This window comes from Ovis canadensis, chromosome 1 (genome assembly GCF_042477335.2).
Source record: "Ovis canadensis isolate MfBH-ARS-UI-01 breed Bighorn chromosome 1, ARS-UI_OviCan_v2, whole genome shotgun sequence".
NCBI lineage: Eukaryota > Metazoa > Chordata > Mammalia > Artiodactyla > Bovidae > Ovis > Ovis canadensis.
In genome coordinates, this window is record NC_091245.1 from 113595266 (window position 1) to 113607760 (window position 12495).

The 12495-nt window shown below is 67.6% G+C and overlaps 7 non-coding genes across 7 annotated transcripts; 3 read left to right on the forward strand and 4 right to left on the reverse strand.

Moving 5' to 3' along the window:
* Positions 1–2258: 2258 nt before the first annotated feature.
* Positions 2259–2329, reverse strand: TRNAG-GCC (transfer RNA glycine (anticodon GCC)). The gene has a single exon. It is a non-coding gene; the product is annotated as a tRNA-Gly (tRNA).
* Positions 2330–3822: 1493 nt separating this feature from the next.
* Positions 3823–3905, reverse strand: TRNAL-CAG (transfer RNA leucine (anticodon CAG)). The gene has a single exon. It is a non-coding gene; the product is annotated as a tRNA-Leu (tRNA).
* Positions 3906–4460: 555 nt separating this feature from the next.
* Positions 4461–4532, forward strand: TRNAD-GUC (transfer RNA aspartic acid (anticodon GUC)). The gene has a single exon. It is a non-coding gene; the product is annotated as a tRNA-Asp (tRNA).
* Positions 4533–5273: 741 nt separating this feature from the next.
* TRNAG-UCC (transfer RNA glycine (anticodon UCC)) lies at positions 5274–5345 on the forward strand. The gene has a single exon. It is a non-coding gene; the product is annotated as a tRNA-Gly (tRNA).
* Positions 5346–5623: 278 nt separating this feature from the next.
* On the forward strand, positions 5624–5695 carry TRNAE-CUC (transfer RNA glutamic acid (anticodon CUC)). The gene has a single exon. It is a non-coding gene; the product is annotated as a tRNA-Glu (tRNA).
* A 5026-nt stretch (positions 5696–10721) lies between these two features.
* Positions 10722–10792, reverse strand: TRNAG-GCC (transfer RNA glycine (anticodon GCC)). The gene has a single exon. It is a non-coding gene; the product is annotated as a tRNA-Gly (tRNA).
* A 1488-nt stretch (positions 10793–12280) lies between these two features.
* On the reverse strand, positions 12281–12363 carry TRNAL-CAG (transfer RNA leucine (anticodon CAG)). Its single transcript has one exon. It is a non-coding gene; the product is annotated as a tRNA-Leu (tRNA).
* Positions 12364–12495: the final 132 nt, after the last annotated feature.

The window sequence follows — 12495 nt, forward strand, 5'->3', positions numbered from 1 at the left end:
AAAAGAAAACTAACTCAGCAGGCAATGAAGTCAGCGGAAAACAGGTGAGCTATGCCAACCCCACCCTGGGTACATATCCACGAAAGGCGCAGCTCTTCATTCGGAAAGACACATGCAACCCCCACAGTCACAGCAGCACCGTTTGCCATAGCCGAGACGTGGAGAAAACCCTAGTGCCCATCCCCAAAGGCTCAGCCACCAAGATGCAGTATCAGAGAAAGGGAGAGAATGGGATGTCACCGAGCCGTCCACAAGAGGCAGATAGTGTCACTGGCAGCAACGGCGGCTGGAGCTGCAGAATATTATCCTTGGTGAGGGAAGTCAAACAGACAAGGTCACGGATGGGTGGACTCTAAAGTGTTGTACAAATGAATCCCTGGGCCAACCAGCCACAGACTCTCAGACACAGGAAAGCCGCTTGGGGCTTCCCAAGGGCGCAGTCAGGGACCGAGGGATGATTGAGGAGCCGGGCTCAACGGATCAACCGTACCAGTACTGCGTAGGAAGGGGAGGAGGAACAAGGACACGCGGGATACCGCAGGGAATGAGATCCCATATGCTGTCATCACCCGCAATGGAAACGAGCTGAACACATGAGCCCCCCCCCACCCACCCACAGACAGGACTGAACCCCAACGCTGTACAGCGGAAACGCACACCAGGTTGTAGATCAACTACGCTTCCAGGACAAGTGCTACTCCGTCGAAGTCAGTCAGTCGAGGATCAGTCCAGCAATAGGAAAAAGAAGAGCTTCCATTATGATCCAGGAAAGCCAACCCTGGGCACGCGTCGGGAAAAGACGACAAATACCCCTAATGGGGAGAGATGCAGGCATCCCCCAGGGTCACCGCAGCCCTCTGTGCCGGAGCCGAGACCCGCGGGAAACGCCCAAGTGCCCGTCGGCACGTGGCCGGCACAAGAAGGTGAGGGATATCTGTACCGTGGAATATGACGCAGCCCTCAAGAAGGAGCCGCCATCGCCATGGGCCGCAAGGTCAGACGGACCCACAGAAGGGTCCGCTCAGTGAAGTGAGTCGCTTGGATCGGGAGAAAGCTCTGTGGACTCTTAACGACGAATACAGACGAATCTATGCGCAAAGGGGAAAGCGACCTGGAGACCCCGAAAACGTACATAGGGCTACCCAAGGGGAAAGGCAGGGAGGGACGAAGTTGAAGTCGGATCAAGAGATAGGAAAGACTGTGCTTACAGTAGAAGAGCAACAGAGCTTTCCTCTGTAGCAGGAGAAGTGTATCTGTATCTCGCCTTCACCTACACTGGAAGACCACCTGGCAAAGAACAGGGGACTGAATCACTTTGCCGGGCACCTGAGACTCACCCAGGAATGTGAATCCGTTCTACTTGTGTTCGAAGAAGCAGAAAAAGGAGCAGGCCGTGGCTTGAAGCGGGGGGTGGGGGGAGGCAGGCCAGTGGGACAGATGCAAAGGCAGGTTCCTTGGCAAGAGTGGGATTTGGAACGGCTCAGGGAGGAACGGGGCGTGGGGGGCGGGGTGTGTGGAGATGGGGGAGGCGGGGAGCTGGGGGTGGGATGGGTGCATGTGGGGGAGTAGGGGGACGGTGAGGCTGCAGGCTGAGGTGGGGGTGCTCTTGGGGCAGGGCTGATGCTGAGGTGAGGCGCGCAAGAGGGTTTCAGGGGGAAGGGGTGGTGTTTGAGGCGGTGAGGGCGTTGCTGTTGGAAACCTATTTCTGCCGAGGCCAGGCCCGAGGGCGAGGGCCGGCAGCTGGTGGACTTCTTTGGAACTCGTCCTGCAAGACGTGGTCCAGGGACCCTGCAGGCAAAAGGGAGGTATGCTTGCCAGATGTGGCAGCTCCCTTGCTCCTGGCTGTGCAAACGTAGTGTGATTGATTTCTCTCGGAGTGTGGGGAGAGTGAGGCAGGGAGCTTGGAGACGGACGTTGTGAAAGATGAAGTGTGGTGCGGGCGGCTGCCAGCGGTGGGGTATTCCTGCCAGTGCAGTCCCCGAGCCCTCGGCTGGGTCCGGGTGAGGACGCGAGCAAACACAAGAAAGGTGCCTGGACGCACGGGCGGCTGAGCCCGCAGGGTTTGGGGCCACGAAGGCTTGGCAGCAGGGCCTTTTGTGGGTGAGGTGGGGAGGGGTCCTGGGCGTCTGTGTGGGAGAGGCAGCGGGCGGCAGGTAGCCAGCCAGCGTTTGCAGGAGCGCTGCCTCGAGCGCGTTTCAGCGGGCAGACCTAGTTGGGCTCTGGGGCCGCACCGTGGGACCAAAAGGGGACGCTGGGGCTGCATGGGGCGGGAATCGAACCCGGGCCTCCCGCGTGGCAGGCGAGAATTCTACCACTGAACCACCCATGCACCGGTGGCCAGCGCCGCCCGTCGCTGCCCCTCAGGCGCTGGCCGCCACCCGCCCGCCGCTGCTCACTGCTCGCCCGTGGGCATCTCTCTGCCCCGTTGCAGCGGGAGACGACGGGCGGGCGACCTGTAAGACAGGATCCGGGCACGTGCAGGACCCCGGGGCGCGCCGCTCTCGGAGGGAGCCCGGGGCGACGGGACGCGGGCCCACGCGGCCCGTCCCGCGCCTTCTGCGCCGACCACGGCCGCCGCGACCCTGTCGGTGTCGCGTGAGGGCGCCGGGAGCCGACGCCGTCTGCCCGGCGCCGGGATCCCTGTCAGGTGCAGGCGCTGCGTGGTCGCTGCGGCCGCGCGCAGACGTGCCTCTCAGCGACCGCCGGGTCCCGACCCAAAGTCCCTCTGGCGGGCTGGCTTTCCGGCCGTGCCGGGGTGGGGCGTGCGAGAGCGGGCGGGGGAAGGGACGCCGGGCTCGGTCTGTGCGGGAAGCGCGAGCGCGGGAGGGCGACGCCTCCGAGCGCCTCCGCCACCGCCCCCTACCCGCCCTCCCCCCGCCATCCCATCCTTAGACCCGCGCTCAGGCCCAGGGACCCAAAGGCGTGTGAGCCTGGCTCCTGCGCTCTGGCCGACCGCGCTCCCGGGGTCCGGCTCTGACGGGGTGGTGGTGGTGAGCAGGGGCCCTTTGGCAGCGCGGCTCCTGGCTCGGGGACTGCGGGCTGAGAGGCAGGGAGCGCGCCAGGGCGGGCTTGGCTCCGGCCGGGGCAGCGGCTTCCCACGGGAACGGGCGCCGTGGCGCCGAGGTCGGGGGCGCGGGCCGGGCGCCGGGGGGTGGGCTGGACGGGCACGCAGGGCTTCCGCTCCCTCCCCAGCGGAGCACCCTTCCCGGGACGGACTCGTGCAAGGAAGGCCGGTGTGCGCTGGCCAGCAGGAAGGCTGGATGGCACGCGTCCAGGGCGGGCGGCAGGCAGGTTGCGGCCCGGCCAAGAACGCACGGCGGAGAAGGGTCGAGGGCACGCGGCAGCCCCTTGGCGGGCAAGGCGGGGGCTCGGCCGCCTCGCTGTGGCTGGGGAGCGCAGGCGGGCCGGCGGGGCGGGCGCGGAGGACGGGGTGCCGGCCTGGCGGGAGAGCTGGCGGGGGCAGCCGTGGAAGCAAGGCTGCGAGGGCGAGTAGGCCGTTCCCCGGGCAGAAGTCGGAGCGCCGGCGAAGGGAGGAGGGCTTGCCACCCGCCGCGGGGCTGCGTGCTTCGGCGCGGCCGGGGGCGGGGCGCGGCGGGGCTGTGGGAGTGGAAGTGGGAGGGTGGGCGAGTGTGGGCCAGGGGGAGGCAGGGAGGCAGGAAAAGCAGCAGCTGCAGCTGCAGCCAGCTGGCGAGGAAAGATGCGCTGAGAAGGACTGAAGGTGCCTTCTGTGGGGGTGCAGGTGGCGGCGGGAGGGCGTGTGTGGAGAAAGGCAGTGGCGCGCGGAGGACGGGTGCGTTTGTCCGGCGGGCCAAAAGGCTGGCTTGTCAGGAGTGGGATTCGAACCCACGCCTCCAGGGGAGACTGCGACCTGAACGCAGCGCCTTAGACCGCTCGGCCATCCTGACGGCGGGCCTGGCTGGGCGCGTGGCCGCTCGCCTGGCTGGGACCCGACGCGGCGCGAGCACCGGCGCCCTTGGCGGGCCGCGGGCGGCGCCACGCCAGGCAGGCAGGCAGGCAGGCAGGCGGGCGGGCGTCCGGAGTGGGGGTCGACGGAGCCGGCGCGCGGCGGCCGGCCGAGGCGCCTGGCTCCGCCGCCGCTCGCGCCGCGGACCCAGAGGGCCCTGGGCGGGCCGGCCCCTCCCCACCCGCGCCTGTCCTGGCCCGACGCCGGCCGGCGCGCGCCCACCGTGTCGTCGCAGCCCCGCTTGCCTTCTCGCGCCCCCTTCTCCCGGCGGAACGCCCGCGTTGGAGGCAAGAGGCGGCGCGCTGGGGAGGGTCCAGTGCCCCGGGGGTCCGGGTCCCTGTCGGGGTGGCGGGCTGCCGCTGTGACCGAGGCGGTTGGTCTGGTGCGCGGTTGGGTCGGGACCCGTGGTGGCCGGCGGCCCGTGCTGGGCAAGGGGAGGCGTGGGCAGGCAGCCCGAGAGCCCGAGGGCGGCCGGGCGGCAGGACGGTCGCCGCCGTCCTCGTTAGTATAGTGGTGAGTATCCCCGCCTGTCACGCGGGAGACCGGGGTTCGATTCCCCGACGGGGAGGCAACACACCCTTTTTGGTGGCCGCGGTCGCTCTCTGTCCTGCCGCCAGGCCCCGGAGGGCCCTTCGCCTCCTCCCGACGTCTTTGGGCGAGGCGCCAGGGCGCCGCCGACGGCGGTGCCCGGCCTAGCTCCCGGCGACCCCCTCTGCCCGTGCAGCGCTCCAGCCTGAGCCCTTTGTCGTCGGCGGGCGCACGGTCGCCACGGCGGAGCGAGGGCCTCCTTGGCGACCCCACGGCCTTGCCCGACCATAGCCGGATCTGGCGGCCGGCCGGCCGCCCGCCCACGCGCCGACCCCCAGTGGCTGCCTGAGTGGGCTCGTAGGCTCGCGACGGCCCCGCCGCGTGCAGGCAGGTGGGTCCCGTGTCCCCTTGTCGTCGTGGGAAGTGGCCTCGCTCAGCGCCCGGTGGAGTAGCGCTTTGGCCAGCTGGGTGCTGGAAGCTGCGTGCCCCGCGTTGCCCGCCGGGGGTGAGGGCGGGGAGGCGTTGGCGGGCCGCGGCGGGGAGCGAAGGGCCGGAGGGCCGCAAGGCCGCGGGGGCGCCGCCCTGGGGCGGTGCGGCCGGTGGATTCCCGGCGACCGCGTGGCGCTGGCGCGCTCGGGGCGCCGCGTGGCTGCTGGGAGCGCCGGCGGCGGCGGCGCAAGCCTCCGGCTGACGGGGCGTCGGGGCAGGGATGCGGAGGCGGCGGCGAGAGTATGCTGGGGCGAGCCCGGGGCCGGCGTCTGGCGGCCGCCCGGGCTGTGGAGCGTTGGTGGTATAGTGGTGAGCATAGCTGCCTTCCAAGCAGTTGACCCGGGTTCGATTCCCGGCCAACGCAGCGGGCCGACCTTTTGCTGAGTTCCAGCGCTCTCCCGGCAGGGGCGTTCGGGGGACAGAGAGGTGGGAGCAGGGAGCCAGCCCGCTGGCCGGCGGCTTTTGGCGTGTGTGCGAGAAGCCGGCGGCGCGCGCGGTGTTTTGAGGGTGCTGAAAGCAAGACGGCACGGCAGGGCAGGCGGCTGCACTTGCAAAGGCCGGGTGTGGGCAGCAAGGTGGCACGGGCGGGTGGCATGGAGGCGCGGGGCTCACCAGGAGCAGGCGAGGGCTGAACCCCGACGCTCCCTGGTGGTCTAGTGGTTAGGATTCGGCGCTCTCACCGCCGCGGCCCGGGTTCGATTCCCGGTCAGGGAAGCCTTTCTTCTTCCTCTCCGCCTGCCACCTGCCCACGTCCTCGATGGACACCCTGCCACCCTTTTCTTAGCCTACGCTTGCTCAGCGCTGCGCCAGAGGCCCCCGGGACCCTGCCCGTCCAGCCCCAGCACGATTCAGGCCACCTCCGCCGTCCCGCGGGGCAAAGGTTTTGGCCGCAGTGGCAACCTCGCGCCGCTTCCACCACGACGCGCCTGAGGCCTCCCATCCACCAGCCCCCCCCCCCAACCCCACCCCCCGCCTCCCTCCCTCCTGAGGGGCTGCGGCTGCTGCCCCTGGTGGTGGCGGTGATGCTCCTGGGCTTGTGCTGGTTCTCCTGCTGTGGGTGGTGGTGAGGAGGTGGGCTTGGATAGGGCCGGCGGCGGTAGGGGTGGGGGTAGGGCTGGGGGTAGGGGCGTGGGCTGTGGCGGTCGCCAGCTGGGGGCCAGCAGCGGCAGGGGCGGTGGCCACAGCCGAAGGTGAGCGAGGGGGATCTGCCTCTGGGAGTGGGGGCCGTGGCCACGGACCGCCTGCCTTGTCGTGTCTCTCATGCCAGCCACCTCTCTGGGCGGCTTGGCCAGTGCGTGCCAGGTCCCGGGCTGGCTGTGACTCCCGTGTGCCGCTGGCGACTCCAAGAGGGTTCTGGTCTTGAGTGGGCTCTGGGAGGCGGACCACGGCGCCCGGGAGGCATGGGTAGCAGTTCAGTCGCCCGGGGGCAGCGATGCCTGCCAGGGAGGACAACCCGACCATCGTGCTGTTTCCCTTGCCTGACCACAGCTCTCAATCCTACTGGACTGAGGCAAGATTTACCCAGGCCTCCCTCCCCCACTCGTAACCAAAGGTGGGCACTCGGGTGCACACACACACACACACACACACACACACAGAGCGCCCTCCAAACTGTCTATCCAGGATCCACTCCATCCCTCTCCCCACCCTGTCACCGTCTTCCCCTAGGAACTCTGCGCGAGGGTGATCCTCCAGCACAGTCTCCTCTTGGCCCCGTCTCGGCTGGTCTATCCCCAAAGGGTTTCACGTCTGTTCAAGGACTGTGTCCTTCGGAGGGGAAGTGGACGGCAGACGAAAGGCACCAACGTGCGGCGAGGGCGGCACACTCGGGTGCGATGGCACAAAGGCGAGTGCCCTGTGGGAAAGGAGCCCCCGTGGCCCGACGTGTGCTTGCCGTCGCCAAAGGAGGTTTCCTCGAGGCCCCTGCCGGGGCTGTGGGCGTCAGAGTGCATGGGGGAGAGTATCGGAGGAAGGTGCTTGGGGCCATGGCTGGTGGGCGCCCCACGTGGATCAGGGACCCGGGCAGGGCGATCGCGAGCAGAGGGCGCGGCGGCGAGCAGGGAGCTGGGAGGCAGGCCCCGGGGTGCTTGGTCGGGGCGTCTGCATGGACGGCCGGCGGGAAGGGGCGGCGTGGGGCTCTCGGGGACCTGGCCGAAAGATCGGCAGGCCACTCGAGCAGGGCCTCTACAGAAGCATGGGCGCGGCGGCGAAGCCGTGCCAGGCACATGTGAGAGGCTGGGACGGATCTGCGGTAGGTAGGGGTGGGCGTGGGGGTTGGGCTGGGGCTGCGGAGCCAGAGGGAGGCCCGCACTGGTGAACGCCAGGGCAGGGCAGGCCAGGGCAGGACGTGTGAGGGATAGCCCGAGCTCCAGGGGGATGTTGGGTGGGGAGGTGGGGCCGAGCCTGGAGTCTGGCGGGAAAGGCAGAGGGCAGGCCGTGACAGTGACGGGGCTGTGGCGTGAGGAAGATGGCGGGTGAGCACTCCATTTGGGTCGGGTGGCGGGTGAGCGGGGGCGAGCCACACTGGTGCTCGGTGCCACAGGCTGCTCAGGCTCGGCGGCGGGCTGTGGCTCTGGGCGGAGGCTAGGACGCAGGCAAGCGAAGGACAGAAACGGAGCGCCAGCGCCAGCTGGGGGCCAGACCCGGTCCGAGATGGGTGGGCCCACCGTACCGCCCCAGAGACCAAAGTCACCACCCATCGGGAGGGAGTGTCCAGTGTCGGGGGTGACACTGCTGGGGCCTCAGGGTGGGATGGGGCGGGGGTGGCTGGCAGCGCAGGTGGCTGTGATTTCATGAGGGCCAAGGAGAGCTCCCATGTGACCGGGCACAGTCAGCCCTCCAGGGCACACGCCCGCAGAGGGCAAACCTCGGGGAGGTCTGAGGGTCCGGACACCGCCACCGCCTCGGCAGCACCGCCTGCCAGGGCCCGTACACGGAGCAAACCCCAGCGCCCAGCCACACACGGCGGGCCCAAGAAGGGGTGGCATCGATGCAGCATGGCGCCATCACTCAGGCATCAGAAACACGTCAAGAATTGCCAGTTGTCACAAGCAATGATGCAGCTGGAGACTCTTACACTCGGCGGAGAATGTCAGACCGCGTTGGACCGAGGCATGTGGAGCATGGAAAATAATACAAAACGAAGCTATTTGCCAGGAGAAACCGACTCACGCAGAAACCCACCTTAGGGTAACGCAAGCGGAAAGGCAGCGCTGGAGGGATGACTGGGGAGCTGCAACGCACAGATACGCAGGACCCTGTCTAAAGGGAGAAGCGCCAAGGTTATCCAGTTCAACACAGGGAATCAGCGTCAGTGCCCTGGAGTAACCTCAAGTGGAAAAGAATCTGAAACCATATATGACACTCGAGATCTGCACAAGCAAAACAGGATCACACTGCGGTCCACCGGAAACCAGCACAATATTGGGAATCCACTGTACTTCCGCAACAACCGTGACTACGACGTCGGAGTAAGCTTTCAAAAGAAAACTAACTCAGCAGGCAATGAAGTCAGCGGAAAACAGGTGAGCTATGCCAACCCCACCCTGGGTACATATCCACGAAAGGCGCAGCTCTTCATTCGGAAAGACACATGCAACCCCCACAGTCACAGCAGCACCGTTTGCCATAGCCGAGACGTGGAGAAAACCCTAGTGCCCATCCCCAAAGGCTCAGCCACCAAGATGCAGTATCAGAGAAAGGGAGAGAATGGGATGTCACCGAGCCGTCCACAAGAGGCAGATAGTGTCACTGGCAGCAACGGCGGCTGGAGCTGCAGAATATTACCCTTGGTGAGGGAAGTCAAACAGACAAGGTCACGGATGGGTGGACTCTAAAGTGTTGTACAAATGAATCCCTGGGCCAACCAGCCACAGACTCTCAGACACAGGAAAGCCGCTTGGGGCTTCCCAAGGGCGCAGTCAGGGACCGAGGGATGAATGAGGAGCCGGGCTCAACGGATCAACCGTACCAGTACTGCGTAGGAAGGGGAGGAGGAACAAGGACACGCGGGATACCGCAGGGAATGAGATCCCATATGCTGTCATCACCCGCAATGGAAACGAGCTGAACACATGAGCCCCCCCCCCCACCCACCCACAGACAGGACTGAACCCCAACGCTGTACAGCGGAAACGCACACCAGGTTGTAGATCAACTACGCTTCCAGGACAAGTGCTACTCCGTCGAAGTCAGTCAGTCGAGGATCAGTCCAGCAATAGGAAAAAGAAGAGCTTCCATTATGATCCAGGAAAGCCAACCCTGGGCACGCGTCGGGAAAAGACGACAAATACCCCTAATGGGGAGAGATGCAGGCATCCCCCAGGGTCACCGCAGCCCTCTGTGCCGGAGCCGAGACCCGCGGGAAACGCCCAAGTGCCCGTCGGCACGTGGCCGGCACAAGAAGGTGAGGGATATCTGTACCGTGGAATATGACGCAGCCCTCAAGAAGGAGCCGCCATCGCCATGGGCCGCAAGGTCAGACGGACCCACAGAAGGGTCCGCTCAGTGAAGTGAGTCGCTTGGATCGGGAGAAAGCTCTGTGGACTCTTAACGACGAATACAGACGAATCTATGCGCAAAGGGGAAAGCGACCTGGAGACCCCGAAAACGTACATAGGGCTACCCAAGGGGAAAGGCAGGGAGGGACGAAGTTGAAGTCGGATCAAGAGATAGGAAAGACTGTGCTTACAGTAGAAGAGCAACAGAGCTTTCCTCTGTAGCAGGAGAAGTGTATCTGTATCTCGCCTTCACCTACACTGGAAGACCACCTGGCAAAGAACAGGGGACTGAATCACTTTGCCGGGCACCTGAGACTCACCCAGGAATGTGAATCCGTTCTACTTGTGTTCGAAGAAGCAGAAAAAGGAGCAGGCCGTGGCTTGAAGCGGGGGGTGGGGGGAGGCAGGCCAGTGGGACAGATGCAAAGGCAGGTTCCTTGGCAAGAGTGGGATTTGGAACGGCTCAGGGAGGAACGGGGCGTGGGGGGCGGGGTGTGTGGAGATGGGGGAGGCGGGGAGCTGGGGGTGGGATGGGTGCATGTGGGGGAGTAGGGGGACGGTGAGGCTGCAGGCTGAGGTGGGGGTGCTCTTGGGGCAGGGCTGATGCTGAGGTGAGGCGCGCAAGAGGGTTTCAGGGGGAAGGGGTGGTGTTTGAGGCGGTGAGGGCGTTGCTGTTGGAAACCTGTTTCTGCCGAGGCCAGGCCCGAGGGCGAGGGCCGGCAGCTGGTGGACTTCTTTGGAACTCGTCCTGCAAGACGTGGTCCAGGGACCCTGCAGGCAAAAGGGAGGTATGCTTGCCAGATGTGGCAGCTCCCTTGCTCCTGGCTGTGCAAACGTAGTGTGATTGATTTCTCTCGGAGTGTGGGGAGAGTGAGGCAGGGAGCTTGGAGACGGACGTTGTGAAAGATGAAGTGTGGTGCGGGCGGCTGCCAGCGGTGGGGTATTCCTGCCAGTGCAGTCCCCGAGCCCTCGGCTGGGTCCGGGTGAGGACGCGAGCAAACACAAGAAAGGTGCCTGGACGCACGGGCGGCTGAGCCCGCAGGGTTTGGGGCCACGAAGGCTTGGCAGCAGGGCCTTTTGTGGGTGAGGTGGGGAGGGGTCCTGGGCGTCTGTGTGGGAGAGGCAGCGGGCGGCAGGTAGCCAGCCAGCGTTTGCAGGAGCGCTGCCTCGAGCGCGTTTCAGCGGGCAGACCTAGTTGGGCTCTGGGGCCGCACCGTGGGACCAAAAGGGGACGCTGGGGCTGCATGGGGCGGGAATCGAACCCGGGCCTCCCGCGTGGCAGGCGAGAATTCTACCACTGAACCACCCATGCACCGGTGGCCAGCGCCGCCCGTCGCTGCCCCTCAGGCGCTGGCCGCCACCCGCCCGCCGCTGCTCACTGCTCGCCCGTGGGCATCTCTCTGCCCCGTTGCAGCGGGAGACGACGGGCGGGCGACCTGTAAGACAGGATCCGGGCACGTGCAGGACCCCGGGGCGCGCCGCTCTCGGAGGGAGCCCGGCGCGACGGGACGCGGGCCCACGCGGCCCGTCCCGCGCCTTCTGCGCCGACCACGGCCGCCGCGACCCTGTCGGTGTCGCGTGAGGGCGCCGGGAGCCGACGCCGTCTGCCCGGCGCCGGGATCCCTGTCAGGTGCAGGCGCTGCGTGGTCGCTGCGGCCGCGCGCAGACGTGCCTCTCAGCGACCGCCGGGTCCCGACCCAAAGTCCCTCTGGCGGGCTGGCTTTCCGGCCGTGCCGGGGTGGGGCGTGCGAGAGCGGGCGGGGGAAGGGACGCCGGGCTCGGTCTGTGCGGGAAGCGCGAGCGCGGGAGGGCGACGCCTCCGAGCGCCTCCGCCACCGCCCCCTACCCGCCCTCCCCCCGCCATCCCATCCTTAGACCCGCGCTCAGGCCCAGGGACCCAAAGGCGTGTGAGCCTGGCTCCCGCGCTCTGGCCGACCGCGCTCCCGGGGTCCGGCTCTGACGGGGTGGTGGTGGTGAGCAGGGGCCCTTTGGCAGCGCGGCTCCTGGCTCGGGGACTGCGGGCTGAGAGGCAGGGAGCGCGCCAGGGCGGGCTTGGCTCCGGCCGGGGCAGCGGCTTCCCACGGGAACGGGCGCCGTGGCGCCGAGGTCGGGGGCGCGGGCGCCGGGGGGTGGGCTGGACGGGCACGCAGGGCTTCCGCTCCCTCCCCAGCGGAGCACCCTTCCCGGGACGGACTCGTGCAAGGAAGGCCGGTGTGCGCTGGCCAGCAGGAAGGCTGGATGGCACGCGTCCAGGGCGGGCGGCAGGCAGGTTGCGGCCCGGCCAAGAACGCACGGCGGAGAAGGGTCGAGGGCACGCGGCAGCCCCTTGGCGGGCAAGGCGGGGGCTCGGCCGCCTCGCTGTGGCTGGGGAGCGCAGGCGGGCCGGCGGGGCGGGCGCGGAGGACGGGGTGCCGGCCTGGCGGGAGAGCTGGCGGGGGCAGCCGTGGAAGCAAGGCTGCGAGGGCGAGTAGGCCGTTCCCCGGGCAGAAGTCGGAGCGCCGGCGAAGGGAGGAGGGCTTGCCACCCGCCGCGGGGCTGCGTGCTTCGGCGCGGCCGGGGGCGGGGCGCGGCGGGGCTGTGGGAGTGGAAGTGGGAGGGTGGGCGAGTGTGGGCCAGGGGGAGGCAGGGAGGCAGGAAAAGCAGCAGCTGCAGCTGCAGCCAGCTGGCGAGGAAAGATGCGCTGAGAAGGACTGAAGGTGCCTTCTGTGGGGGTGCAGGTGGCGGCGGGAGGGCGTGTGTGGAGAAAGGCAGTGGCGCGCGGAGGACGGGTGCGTTTGTCCGGCGGGCCAAAAGGCTGGCTTGTCAGGAGTGGGATTCGAACCCACGCCTCCAGGGGAGACTGCGACCTGAACGCAGCGCCTTAGACCGCTCGGCCATCCTGACGGCGGGCCTGGCTGGGCGCGTGGCCGCTCGCCTGGCTGGGACCCGACGCGGCGCGAGCACCGGCGCCCTTGGCGGGCCGTGGGCGGCGCCACGCCAGGCAGGCAGGCAGGCAGGCAGGCAGGCGGGCGGGCG